The sequence below is a fragment of the Sceloporus undulatus genome, chromosome 5 (assembly GCF_019175285.1).
Source record: "Sceloporus undulatus isolate JIND9_A2432 ecotype Alabama chromosome 5, SceUnd_v1.1, whole genome shotgun sequence".
Taxonomy (NCBI): Eukaryota; Metazoa; Chordata; class Lepidosauria; order Squamata; family Phrynosomatidae; genus Sceloporus; species Sceloporus undulatus.
Genome location: NC_056526.1, coordinates 23,810,700 through 23,824,847, shown reverse-complemented (window position 1 = coordinate 23,824,847; position 14,148 = coordinate 23,810,700).

Below are 14,148 nucleotides of genomic sequence, written 5' to 3'. Positions count from 1 at the left end.
TGTGTATGTTCCATTGAATTGCTTTGACTACTTGGGACTAACAATTGGATTGAGGCCAGATTCTTTTTGTGTGTATTTTCCCTACATATACACATTCTGTACACATTTTTTGAGTTACATAGTGAATCAAACAATCCTGAAAAGTTTAGATTTCAGTGTGCAAAGGTGTTCCTTTCACCTACAGGGTACATTTTGGGAAGACTGTACAAAATTAGAAAAGACAGTTTCCTCTTAGATCCCTACCACTGTTTCATGTTTCATCTGTTTCTGAAGCAAGCATATCCCACAGAACTGCAGTTTTCCCAGTTTCTGAATCCTTTAAAAATGAACTGTGTCTGGAAAATTTAGAAAATGTACTAGAAAATGTTTGTTTATGAGGCTATGGGACATAATGGAAGCCCTAGGAGTAAATCTCCATATTATGTCCTTCTTCTCGCACCTTCACTGCAGAGTCTAAATTTCAGAGAAAGTGGAGGCACTGATGACCTCTCAGAATCAGTTCAGCTTTACTGTAAACAAAATCTAAACCAATTGTGTTTTGCATTATAAAAAGCTTTGTGTTTTTGAAACTTATCAACAGCAGAACTAAAGGAAGATATCTGTAAATGGAACCATGAAAGAGGAGAATTTGGATATGGGCAGCCAGAAATGACATTTTCCTCAGTTTCCTATGATCAAAGCCATGTTTCTCTTTCTTGGATATTTTTTTTTTCCTGAGGAGTAATTATTTCTCCACCTCCACTCCTATATGAAATGCAGACAAGTGGAGGAGGGCTTTCAAAAGAATCCCCTTTGGCATAACCATGCATGCTTTCTTTCAAACAACCTATGCAAGACCTCTTTGAAATCTGACAGGTCATAACAGCTGAGATTTGACAGATACCTTGAGAAAGAAGGTTGAGAAGATATAAATATCCACCTATCTCAGTCTGCTCTCACACTTCAGCCTACAACATCTTGAAGGAAGCCAAAAACAGACTCATGGTGATGGACAGAGTTAGTTCCCACTGAATTTTGCCTAACATAAACATTTGGGGTGAGGTTGAAAGTTTAGACATAGACAAACTATAAGTAATTCCAAAGGCTATTGTTTTAAAATAAAACTGTGAAACTTTTCTGGATTTGAGTTGAGTGTGTTCTCATCTACCAAGTGAAAAAGAAAGATGAGTAGGACCCACAGGTCAGTGTCAGATCACATGCTCTACCTGAAGAAGGATCCAGCTTCAGTCCCTGATGTCTCCAGCAAAAATGAACATGTAGACCTGACTAGTACAATGCCTCATGGCAGGCATCCTCTTAGTGAGTTATGACACTGTAAGTCCAACTTGTGGTCATTTACAGAGCTGGAATTCTTTACCAAATGTGCAGCAGCTCCCACAAACCGATCTACTAAGTGCCATAACCCCCAACTTGGCCATTTCTTTTTCACTGGAGAGTGATGGGATTAGTGAGGACACATCCAGATATTATCCTGCAAGGGAATCTCACAAGCAGCCCTGGAAATCCCTGTGAATACTTCCTGCAGGAAAATAACTGGATGCATCTCTGCTGATCCCCCTTATTTCCAGTAACATGGAAATGCCCATGCTGGAGTGTGCGTGCATCACCTCAAATGTGGGTTATGGATGGAGGAATAACATCAGGAGGTGTAGCTATGGAGACATAGGTACATGCCAAGCATTTGTCTTCCGTTGCAAGATATCAGCATTTATTTTGGTACCTTTGAAAACAATTGAGATGCTTTTACATAAGGATGCATTAGAATTCTACTGAGTTCATTATTTGAACTCAGAGGGGGATTGTACTTTATAGCCTTTGTGACCCCTCTCAGTGCTATAATTCTATTATTCTTTTCCGTGGTACAGTTCTGTTCCATGGTAGATGAGAACACACTCAACTCAACCAGCTTCTGTTGGAGTGCATGCTTGAAGGAAAGCCCCAGATGATGTTCTCAGGGTACAGGGAGGTTCATGACAGCAAAGACATTCTTTCAAGTATTGGAGTCCTGAACTGTTTAACTAGCATTCTGGGACACATAAGGCAAAGGCTGTAGTACTGATGAGTATTCCAGGTAGGAGACTGTGAAATACCTTTCTTCCCAGGAAAATTCCTTATCAGTTCCAAAGAGAAGTAGTATACACACATTTCCCCCTCCCTCTTGATTCTGCTCCCCCAATACAAAACAATGGGAAAGGTAAGGAGGGGAAATGGCCCTGGACCGCAGGATGTGGTGCTCAAATTATACTCTAAACCGGGGTAGGCAACCTTTTTGAGCCAGGGGCTGGGTTGCTGCCCCTCAGACAACTGGGGGGCCAAAGCCAATAAATAAATAATTAAATAATTTTTAAATAAATAAATAAATAAATAAATAAATAAATAAATAATAAAAAATAATTCCTACATACACTGCACACATCATATTTTGAAGTAAAAAACAAAATGGGACCATATACAATATTTAAATTGAAGAACAATTTCCCAGCCTCTGTGGCGGCTTCAGCCTTCAGAGGCCGGGAAGGAGGGAGGAGGCTGCCCAAGATCATGGCAATCGCCACAATCGCAGGCGTCCCCCCACCCTTTCCCGGCCTCTGTGGAGGCTTGGGCCTTCACAGAGGCTGGGAAGGAGGGAGGAGGCCGCCTTTCGTGGGCGGCAATCAGCGGCAGGACCGGGCTGGGGCCGGTCCCTAGGCCTTGGCGGACCACATGCAGCCTGTGGGCCATAGGTTGCCGACCGCTCCTCTAAACAGAGTAATCACACTGATCTCCTTTAAAGAAAATTTTTTTCTTGGTATGTCCCACACCTGTCACATGACTGGCACCAAGTACAGGCAGTAACTTGGCTCTGCATCCCATTTTTCTGCCAAAAAAACTGATGCACTCAAGGCAGCTAATGATATGTATGTTAATATTTATTCCTCTTGTTCCCGACAGCAATCAAAGCAAATAATCCATTTATTTTTTGCCTGTGTGGTTTGAGAAACAAAGGATTAAAAAATATCCTTGATGAAAAACTGTTCAGTTTCTCTGAGAACAGCCCAGGAAATCATGTTGAGCAAAATCCATGATAAGTCCTGCACAAACATGTGTCTTTGCTGAACACATGTCTTTTTCTGTAGACTTTTTGTGCTCTATGGCAAGCTTAGTACAGATATAGCACCAGCAATACAATCTAAAAGGAGTGCAACTTATAAAAGGGTTCACACCAGATTTATTAAAATGCACAATCTTCCCCTCTTAGTCTGTGTCAATTACATGCAAATTTTTTGGGGTGTGTGTGTGGGGTGTGTGGGAATAACTTCCATATTTTCCACTTTAGTGGTAACTTTTGAAGAGGTGCAGTTTTCCTTGCTGAATTTCTCATAGTTTGAGGAAGCCACAGTTCATTGAGGATAAATGATTTTTGGACAAGACAGTATAGTATAATGGTTTGAGCATTGGACTACAACTCTGGAGACCAGGGTTTGAATCCTCTCTCAGCCAAGAAACTGACTAGGTGATTTTGGGCAAGTCATACTTTCTCACCCTCAGAGGCAAACGCAAAACCCCTCTGAACAAATCTTGGTAGGTTTGCCTTAGCATTGCTGTAAGTCAGAACTGACTTGAAGATACACAGCAACAACTTTTTGGAGTATTCTGGCTAACCTTGAAAAATCTTAATTAAAACCTAGTATAGAAACAGATCAGTTGTAACACAATTAAGAAAATAATGATTCAAGAAACAGACAATGCCCAACAAACTAAAAATACTTTCAGCTTTATGTGCCAAAGACTCGCCTTAATAAAAATTCCTTTCCATGCTGGCAGAAAGACAACATAAAGGGAGCCAATCTTGTCTTGCCTGGAAGATAGTTCAGAGTTTGGAAATAGCCACTCAGAAAGGCCTCTTTTATTTTCTCACCAACAATGCCTCTGATGGTGGAAAAGTCTTCCTCAATAGTCTGAACCTAGCCAGAATGTGGTATGTCAAATAATTTGGAAGCCAGAATGTGGTATGTCAAATAATTTGGTCCCAAGTTTAATAAAGCTTTATAAGTCTTAAGGACCACATTCACATGTCTGGAAACAGAATAATTTAGAGCAGGGTGAAATTTTCCTGATGTTGTTGCTTAAAAGTAACTCACTACAAATATTTTGTTGCTTGTAATGAATTCATCATCTCATATATGGGCTGGCATTTTGACAGTAACATATTCAAGTCCATACTCAAGCACTGGACAGGGTACTCTGGGGGCAGCCCAGAGTATTCTGCCCCCATTAGATGCACCAACCTCCTCGTGGTGACTTGGCCCTCCATTTATGCTCCATGGCGACTGGCTGCATGGGCACCCTGCTGAACTGCCTGATGTGTCTGCCAACACTGCTGGGTGCTCACTTCTGAGATCAGCATGAGACATCCAGTGATGATCACATGGCTAGGGAACTCATTCTGACCTCAGAACTGGTGACCTGTGGTGGCAATGAATGCACCAGGTGGCTTGACAGATTGCCCATGCAGACAGCTGCAGTAGTGCAGGAATTTATTGTTGTTAATTGTCTTTGAGCTGATCTCAACCCATAGTGAACCTATGAAACCATATAAAACAATAATTTCCCATTTTTTTCCCTCTAACATATCTTCAGACGTACCCAATAAAATATACTCGGGTGACATCTCTAGTTTAATATTTAAGATTCTATTTATTTCTTGGCTTATCAATTTCCAGTAATCTCTTGCAGGTCCACCAACAGTGAAAATATGTTTTTGGATTTTCCCCACCTTTCCAGCATAGATTATCAGGTTTTTGTATATTTTTTTGCTAGTTTAACTGGTGTTAAATGCCACCTAAAATACATTTTAAACCAGTTCTCTTTCAAATTCTATGCTGCTGTATATTTTAGATTTTTGGTCCAGGCTTTTCCCCACAATTCTAATTGAATGGGGTGGCCCACATCTTTAGCCCAACTGATAATTGATTCTTTAATTACTTCTTCCTCTGTACACCCATTGAGCAGTGTATTATATATTCTCACTATAATCCCCTTTATGTATTTTTTTTTTTTTATTTTTTTTTCCATTTCTGACTCACTTTCACCCCCCCCCCCCCAGTTTTTTTATATCTTTTACTGTTCTCTCAAGTAGTTGACTATATTCGAACCAATTTAAGTTAAACCCTTCCATATTTAGTTTTTCCTGAAACCTGATTTTAAACTCTCCTCCCTGGGTTGTAATTATATCTTGGTATCTATAGCTCATGCTCTGTTATGAATGTCATGATACAGTGGATAGGATAGCATTGTAATTGTAATAAAATTGTAATAATTTTATTGGTGGCGCAGTGGTTAAATGCCTGTACTGCAGCCATTCACTCAAAACCACAAGGTTGCGAGTTCAAGACCAGCAAAAGGGCCCAAGCTCGACTCAGGCTTGCATCCTTCCGAGGTCGCTAAAATGAGTACCCAGACTGTTGGGAGCAAATTAGCTTACTTGCTAATTAGCTTACTTGCTGTTCACCGCTATGATATTTGGAATAGCGGTATATAAATAAAACAAATTATTATTATTATTATTATTATTATTATTATTTGGTCATTGACCAGTATAAAAACAAAATCACACAAGCAATATATCAATATAACAATAACAAATTAAAATATAAACGGATGGTAGACTGTACATGTACAGTATCAAACAGTTCTTTCTACACGGTAATAAAATGACTATTTGACAGTTGAAGGCGCAGTTTACAAACAATATAACAAAATTTAGCCACCTTATGGGATAGCATTGCATTTAATACCACAAACCAGCGGTTCTATCATTCAACTAGTTACTTTGGAGAACCCTGACAGTAAAAAGTTACTTTAAAAACTAACTATAATAGCAACAAGCTAGTTACTGAGTCCTGAAAATTTTGCAGCCGCTAACAATTTTTAAAGGTACATTTCTGACCTCTGATTGTTCATTGTTTCCAAGACATGACAGAAGACCAAAGGTAGTTCCTATTGGTAGTGGTTATGTGCTGTGCTTTTTGTGTATAATGAAAATGAGAAAATCCAGGCATTGATGACAACTGCAGTCTCATCTTCAAATTCTCTCTCCCCCTTATACGAGACAACATACTTTGGTCATGATGGTAGAAGCTTGTTCATGATCTGTAATTCCATGAATAAACTGTAGAAGACAGAATCATGGGCAAAGAATAAAAGATTCTGGTCTTCTTCATTAACATTTATGTTTGTTCCCTTCACTGACACCATCTGATCACAATCTTTGGTAAAAATGGCCTTTGCTATGTGAACAGCTGCAAGGAAATAAAATCCTTTTGGTTTTATAGGATCCCATAATTCCCACTGGAACTACGTACAACAGGGTGACACTTTTATGTCTTTCATTGTAAGATTGTATAAATTGTTCCCACAATAAAGAAAGAAAGAAAGAAAGAAAGAAAGAAAGACCATGAAGTAGAAAGCAAGAACAAATGTTGGATTAATTAGGCCAGTGCATTTCAGTCTTGATTAATGACGGAGTGTTTCTGGCACTTCATGAAGAGTAGCCACATTGTGTTTACAAAGTGCAGGAGTTACAAATTCATATGTCACACTTCAAATAAATTCTACATATTATGCTTACTTTAAAAATATTCAGATTGAGATGGTTTGGGGGAAGGTGGATACAGTTTCTGAGTGCCACAGATTGGTTAAAATGCCTTGATTCAGATGTAGTAATTTTTATGGCACATTAGCATTTCAGTGGGACACAACAATATGTTGCTGCTGAAAAAATAATTTTCTTTTTATGGAATTACAAAGATTGAAGGTAAACGCAGAGGCAGTAGGACAGATTGATGGGTGTAGTAATAATCTCTGCTATGCACAAAGTCCTAGGTGTTTATCACATGGAGGTTTTTGAGGATTTTTGGAGTTCAGATCTGGGGTGACTGCGGGTCTACAATGCGACTTCACGTCATAACATGAATGTGTTATCAGATGAGATTCCTTTCTATGGGGGCTCCTTCTGTGGCGCTTCTGCAGTGATTCTAAAGTGACCCTTCATTTTGGTAAAATCGGAAAAAAGTGAATTCATAGAATTCACTTTCAAGCTCACTTCAATTTCACTTTGAATTGATCTGGTGTGGAAGATCACTCCGATGTCACCCCCCTTGGCCACATGCGTCCAGCTCCTTCATTCCCCTCCTCCTCCTTCATGCCATCTTGTCCTCTCTGCCACCCATCCCATCACCCCCTGGCTGCCCCTTCTGTCTGATCCTGGCCCCAGTGACCCCCTGTGACCTATCCCATCAATCCCCTTTTCCTCCTTCATGCCATCTCGTCCTCCCTGCCACCCATCCCATCATCTCCTGGCTGCTCCTTCAGTCCGATCCTGGCCCCATTAACCCTGAGACCTATCCCATCATCCCCTGACTGATCCTGCATCTGAATCCTGGCTCCAGTGACCCCCTGCGACCTATCTCACCATCCCCTGACTGCTTTTTCAGTCCAATCCTGGCTCCAGTGACCCCCTGCGACCTATCCTATTATCCCCTGACTGCTCCTGCATCCGAATCCTGGCTCCCGTGACCTCCTGTGACCTATCCCACCATCCCCTGACTGTTCCTTCAGTCTGATGAAGGATGACAGCTAAGGGGGGGGGGGCAGGAAAGGAGGGCATCATCCAGGCCCCCACTGAGCATGCACAAGGGCCCCAATTCGAATTGTTGAATCTGCATGGTATTCATCGGTTTTGTAATACAATTTGCACTCACTCCGCTTTGCATGAATCCGCATTACGTGACTGGCCTTGGATTCGATTCCCCCTTGATTCAGAAGAGCAATGGAAGGGCAACCAGGTGTGATAAAACATTCATGTTATGACATGAATTCGCATAGCTGAACCAGAAGTCACCCCGGATCTGACCTGCAAAAAGCCCTGTGTGATATACTCCCTAGTGCTTAGACCCTATGAGCAGTGTCTCCATTACCCCATTTCCAGCCCTAGTGATTGTGTGAATGGGGGCAGAGATGGAAGTCTATTGATCTCACTGTGTGTTCTTTTGGGCAGTCACTTTCTTCTTCACCTGAATGCATAAACAAATCTGAGAATCTTCACTAGGACAACAAATATAAATTGATCAAGCCCTAGGACTGGATCCTCCACCAATCATTCAAGAGATTATGCTATAGTAGGAAAAGCAACATGGAGTATGCTTGCTTCCTTGCAAACCATTGCTAGATTGCCCTGGGCGATCCATACATTTGTTCATGTTAGAAATGCAGTCACTCCATTAATTTCTTGCTAATAACTTGGTGGTTTACCGCTGAGGTTAGGCTTATTTTTTGCTTGGAGAATCTTAAAGGGCTCATTGCAATTTTCTTGCAAGGTTTTCAGGCACTCATCAGAGTAATAGCCTAATCAATATTCATTCTTTTTTACAATTATTAATATTAATTACCCAATTTGTTGGCTAATGGGCTGGAAATGTAGAAAGCAATTTCCAAAAGAGTCTTTGCTGTATTTTCACAGCTCCTTGTTTCTAAATATTTGCAGGAAACTCTGAGGGTTTTCTGACAGGCAGGAGATGGTAAAGTTGACGTGAGTCTTGCCAAATAGTCAAACTGGGATGCATTGTCCAATTCCGACAGTCACATTTTTGAATGAGACATTTTGAATTTTTAAAAAGATGCCACACGTTGTGAGACTTTAGCTTTAACATTTGAATTCAAATGCTTTAGTGGTGATTAGGCTGTGGTGATTTTGTTAAGCTTCAATTATGAGGTCTTATGAGATGTCAACTACTATGTATTCAGCATAATTTCATGTTATCACCAGAATGCTATGAAATGAAAAATATTATTGCTACTTATTTGTTAGCCCTTGCAAAAATAGTCCCATTATATGTCAGCTCTTGAATACTAGGAAGTGTTAAATATTATTGCATTCTAAACCTCGCTGTTCTCATATGTTATAAAATCAGTGCTTTTAGATCACTGGGTTTTTAGGATAAGATCTTATACTTCTAACAGTGTAATTACACAGAAGGAAGAGGAGAAGGTACTGGTGAGAACAGTGACAGCAAAGAAAAGAAGAAAGAGGTGACTAGGGAAAAGGAAGTGGCCAGCTGCAAGTCACCTATTTCTTGAATGGCTGACTTTGAACAGAGCCTGGACACTATGCAAAAGATGTCTTGGAAAATCCCCTGAAATAACTGGAGATTTAGGTAGTTGGCATCCAAAAAGTCTCAACTTTTAAAATAACTTTTCCAATTTCTATTTTTATAGCAGCTGCAGTCCTACCTAGAGTAAAAGCAAACCTAGGAAAGTATGACATCTGGCTTTTAAATTGCTATTAGCCCCCCCCTCCCAAAAGCGTCTTTGTCATTACTTATCACACAATAACATCTCTGACCCATAGCTGCTGTACCACTGACCTGTAGCTGCTATGTCCCTTATCACTGATGGGGAAAAGCCATAAATGAGCTTGTGATCACCCAAGTCCCCACAAGCAAAAGATTTCTGCAGGGGAAGTTGCAATATTGGCAGTTGTGCAGTGCCAGTGTCTCCTCCTCTCCCCTTGTCCCTACTACCCCTTGCTGATCAGGGTTGATTCTCTCCCCCCCATTTCTTTTTTTTTTTTTAAATCAATTGCAGTAGCAGAGCAGAGTGAAAAAGTTAAAAAAAATTAAATTAAAATAAAATAAATGAAAGGCATGTTAGGTAAAGCATAGGGCAGGGAGGTGGGTTTAAGATGGAGTCAGGAAGAGAGTATGATGGAAACAGCAGCACTGGTTGTACAATTACAAAATTGTGCAATAGTGGCTGTTCTGAAACCAGTATACTTTTATTTTTAAAACATTGACGTGATTTATGTGAGAATGATACTTATGTGGTGATCATAATAGTCATACTAATGCATGCATTACACATATCTTATTGTAACTAGGGTTGCCAGGTGTCTCTTATTATAAGGGATGCCTCTCATTTGAGGGTTGGAAAGCTTGTCAGGTGTCCCATATTTTAAGAGAGATTCTTTGCTGCAGTGTTGGAAAGCTTTTCCTTTTATATAGAGTGAACAACTCTCTCTCTCTCTCCACCCCCTATATATATATATATATATATATATATATATATAATGGGGAAAAACACACTCTCTCAGACTCAGAGATGACAAGATGACAGTGACAAACTCCCTCTGAAGAAGCATGCCTATTTGTAATAGGTTCGTCTTTAGGCCAACTGGAAGGGACACAACAACAACAAAACAAACCAACAAACAAACAAATCCTCTTAAGAGCAGCAGGAAGAGGAATCTATCTTTTTCCCCTCTGTGGTATCAAGTATGTGTCCTTCGAATGTTTGTCTCTGACATGACACACTAGCTGTATGCACTACATGTTGCTCAGCTTCCTTTGCTGCAACCTAAATAGTTCCCAGTAAGAAGAATAACAGAGTCCGTGTACTTTGGCTTTTTTGTTTGATATCTACTCAAGCTTTAAACTCTGTATCAATAATGAATTATAGGAAGTCAGAAGCAAAATTAATGTCAAAGAAGAAATGAGAAAGGCGGAAGGGAGGTGGGAAACCCATCTCTGATAGAGAAAGGGGGGAAATTATTGAACTTACAGGATTCTCTAGAGCCAGTTTATTCAGACTTTATATTACACAAAAGTATACAAGTTGTTATTTTTCTCCCTCAGTTTTGTAACAGGGTTTAGCATATGAAGGCAGAAAAGGAGATACTGGCTGTAACACTGTTAGAATAGGATGGAGAATCAAACAGTTCTCATCTGTGACTCCTTGTTCAAAATATGGAAAGTTACATTTTAAAATTACCGTTACAGCTATAACTCTGAGAGAACTCATTAGTGACATCACTAAAATTGGTGTCACCCAGTGCTGTCAGACCCATGGACCTCTTGGGATGGGGGTGTGGATAGGCAAAATGGTGTCACCTCAGGGAACCCAGCATCCTGTCTCCATTGCCCCCCTCCCCCGCTAAGAAAACAAAGCCAGGACACCCCCTTGAGCAAGAAAAGTTTTCTTATTACAAAAGATTTCCACTCTCAAGGGAAAAGGAAATCACAAAAAACAGCCTTCCCTCCCTCCAGAGGATCATCACAGAAAGGGAACCAAACAGACTGAGAGGTGGAGACTGCTGGGGGAAAACAGAGAGAAATGTCTGTGGCATCACCCTTTATCCTACTCCCTCCCAAAGGGGAGTGGAATGCCAAGAAGAGTCCCTGCTTTTTTTTCTGGGGAGGAGCCTTAGGGCACCTCACTGCTGCTGGTGTCACCTCCTCTGATGGTGTCTCTCAATGTGGTCTCAATCCCCTGCACACCCTGAAGCAGTTTGCTACCCTTAGAAATTAATTTTTAAATAAATAAATAAATAAATAAATAAACTCTTTAATTTATTCCTTTTGAAAAAGAATGAGAATGGGAACTTCTGATTGCATTATTGTGTTACATAAAGCATATTTGTGCATTATTTTACTAGCAGAAGTTTAGTACTCCATACCCTGCCTCGAGACTTGGGGAGAAGCAGGGAAGAAGAAACAACAGTTTCACCACCATCAACAGCTGTGCAACCTAAAAAGTTTGACTTTCCCTTTAGAAGTTACAGTACAATTACAACTTTCCCCAAACAACCCCTGGACGTTATTTAACACTTTTATACAAAGAGCATTGAAGATCAAAACCTAAAGGGCCATAATAGCAGTGCAGAAAATAAGGAATTCAGTTGTAATTTCACTGAAAGTCAAGCACACAAAATCATTGGCATTAGAGCAGAGAGAAAGCATCTACCACCACTGGAGCACCACCAGGATCAAAGCAACCTTGCTCTGCTTGAGGGTCTCACTCCAGCAAACCTTGTGTTTTCTCCACTCTAGTTGTGTTTAGAGTTACTGTAGCTTCTTGTTTTTAAAAAATCTGCCATGCTCTTCATTTACACCAGTGGCTTTGCTTGATGCTGTGAAGCCTGTAGCCATATAAACAAAACAAAACACTCAGATCTTTTCATCCAGCTAGGTCAGAGGTCTGAGGTTTTGGAAATCAAACCCCTCCAGCTGAGATGTCTATGTTACAGATTACATAGTGTGTGTGTTAGGGTAACTGTGTTTGCTTTTGTTTTATTTCCTTAAATTCACTATTATTTTTTGTTTTGTAGCTTCTATTCACTGTTGGGCCTGTTGGGAGATAGAGTATGGCAATGGCCTCATGTGGCATTTTCTGGAGGAGGGAGGGCAGTCTCCTGGCTGTTCTTCTTGAGTCCCTGCCATTAGCCTTTGTTGAAGAAGAGAGCTATATATGCCACATGGCATGTTTGTATTCCCCAAAAGAGGTGTCCTAAGACGTACTGGAGGATGCTGGCTGGAATCCTGTTGGTTACTCCCATCTATGACTCTGGAGACTAGGGTTCAAGTCCTTGCTAAGCCATGGAAACACACTGGGTGACCTTGGGTAAGTCATACTCTCTCAGCCTCAGAGGAAGGCACTGGCAAACCACCTTTGAACAAATCTGGTCAAGAAAAACCTATGATAGACAGTCACAAGTCAGAAATTACTTGAAGTCATGCATCATCAACAAGATTACACCCATTAAATCAACGGTTGACTAGTGAGTCAATACATAGGTAAATCCAATTGATTCAATGGCTCTGCTCAAGTCATGACTAATAGTAGGATTTAGGCTCCTATCCCTCTGGTGGTAGGGATGTAAGATCAACTGGTAGTTCACTCACCATCTGTGTATGAACTGAGGAAAAGGCAGCACCTTCTCCTTTGCTACAGGCAGCAAAATGTCTTCTACTTCTCACACACTTCTCTGGAGCTTCCTGAATAGCTCAGGTGAATAGTGAGTAGTGGAGGTGAATAGTACTCAGAAGGAAGTCCTTATGGGGCTTTTCCCCAAGTAGCTGTTTATAGGATTTCACCCTAGATTTCATACCTCTCTCTTTTGTTCATGTCTCCAATATACAGTGCAACACTTTTCTTCCTCCCCCAGACCCATAACTGGGAGTAGGCAAATTTGTTTGTGCCACTTTGGCAGTTTCCATGACAAGCCATTCAAACTGTCAGCCTGGCTTTCCAACATGCCATCATACTGGAAATGTTAGAGCAGTTTTCTGCTATGCACAAAACTGATCTTATAGTGTGCTATCTTTTAATATTTTAGTTCCTACCATAGTCTCAAAAGACCCACTGTTTACAGAACAAAGAGACAGCTCACTTATTCCATCAAAATCAAGTTTTCTTACGCAGAAAAATGTGAAAGCTGGTGCATTTGGTGTCGTTTGGATATGCATTGTAAGGAATTTATGGAAACAAGTGAGGGGAAGTGGGAAAATCCTCATCTATATGTCATGTGCAATTGCACCCTGATCCATCTGAGAGTATAGATCCTCTCTGTGGAAAAATGTCACTGTCAGAGAAACAGAGTTGTTTTATTCTTATACTTATCTATAAATCAAAATAATTGGAATGATTAGAATCATAGAAGTGTAAAGCAGAAGCAATATCAGTGATTACCTAGTCCAACCCCCTATATAGTGCAGAAATCCACAGCTAAGAGATTCCTGGCAAGTGGTCATCCAACTTCTTTTTGAAAACATCCAAGTATGAGTCCACTGCCCACCAAGGTAGTCTGTTCCATTACTGAATAGCGCTTATCATCCATAAGTTCTTTCTAATACTTAGCTGGAATCTCCTTCCATGTAATGGGAATCCATTGGTTTGGGTTGTAGCCTCTTGAGCAGTGTAAGCCAATGTAGTGTAGTGCTTTCAGCACTGGACTCTAGGTTTGAATCCCCGCTCAGCCATGAAAACCCACTGGGTGATATTGGACAAGTCAAACTCTCTCAGCCTGAGAAGAAGGCAAAAGCAGTTCTTTTCTGTACTTGCTATTCTGTGAACAAATCTTGCCAAGAAAACCCATGATAACGTTCCCTTTAGAGATGTCATAAGTTGGAAATAACTTGAAGGCACAGAACATCAACTCTTGAGCAGTAGAAAATCAGGGCCACATTCACACTACATGACTACTATGATCCCACTTTAACTGCCATGATTCTCTCTCTCTCTGATAATAATAATAATAATAATAATAATAATAATAATAATAATAATAATAATAATAATTTATTTCCCACCTCTTCTCAAGGTCTGAGGTGGGTT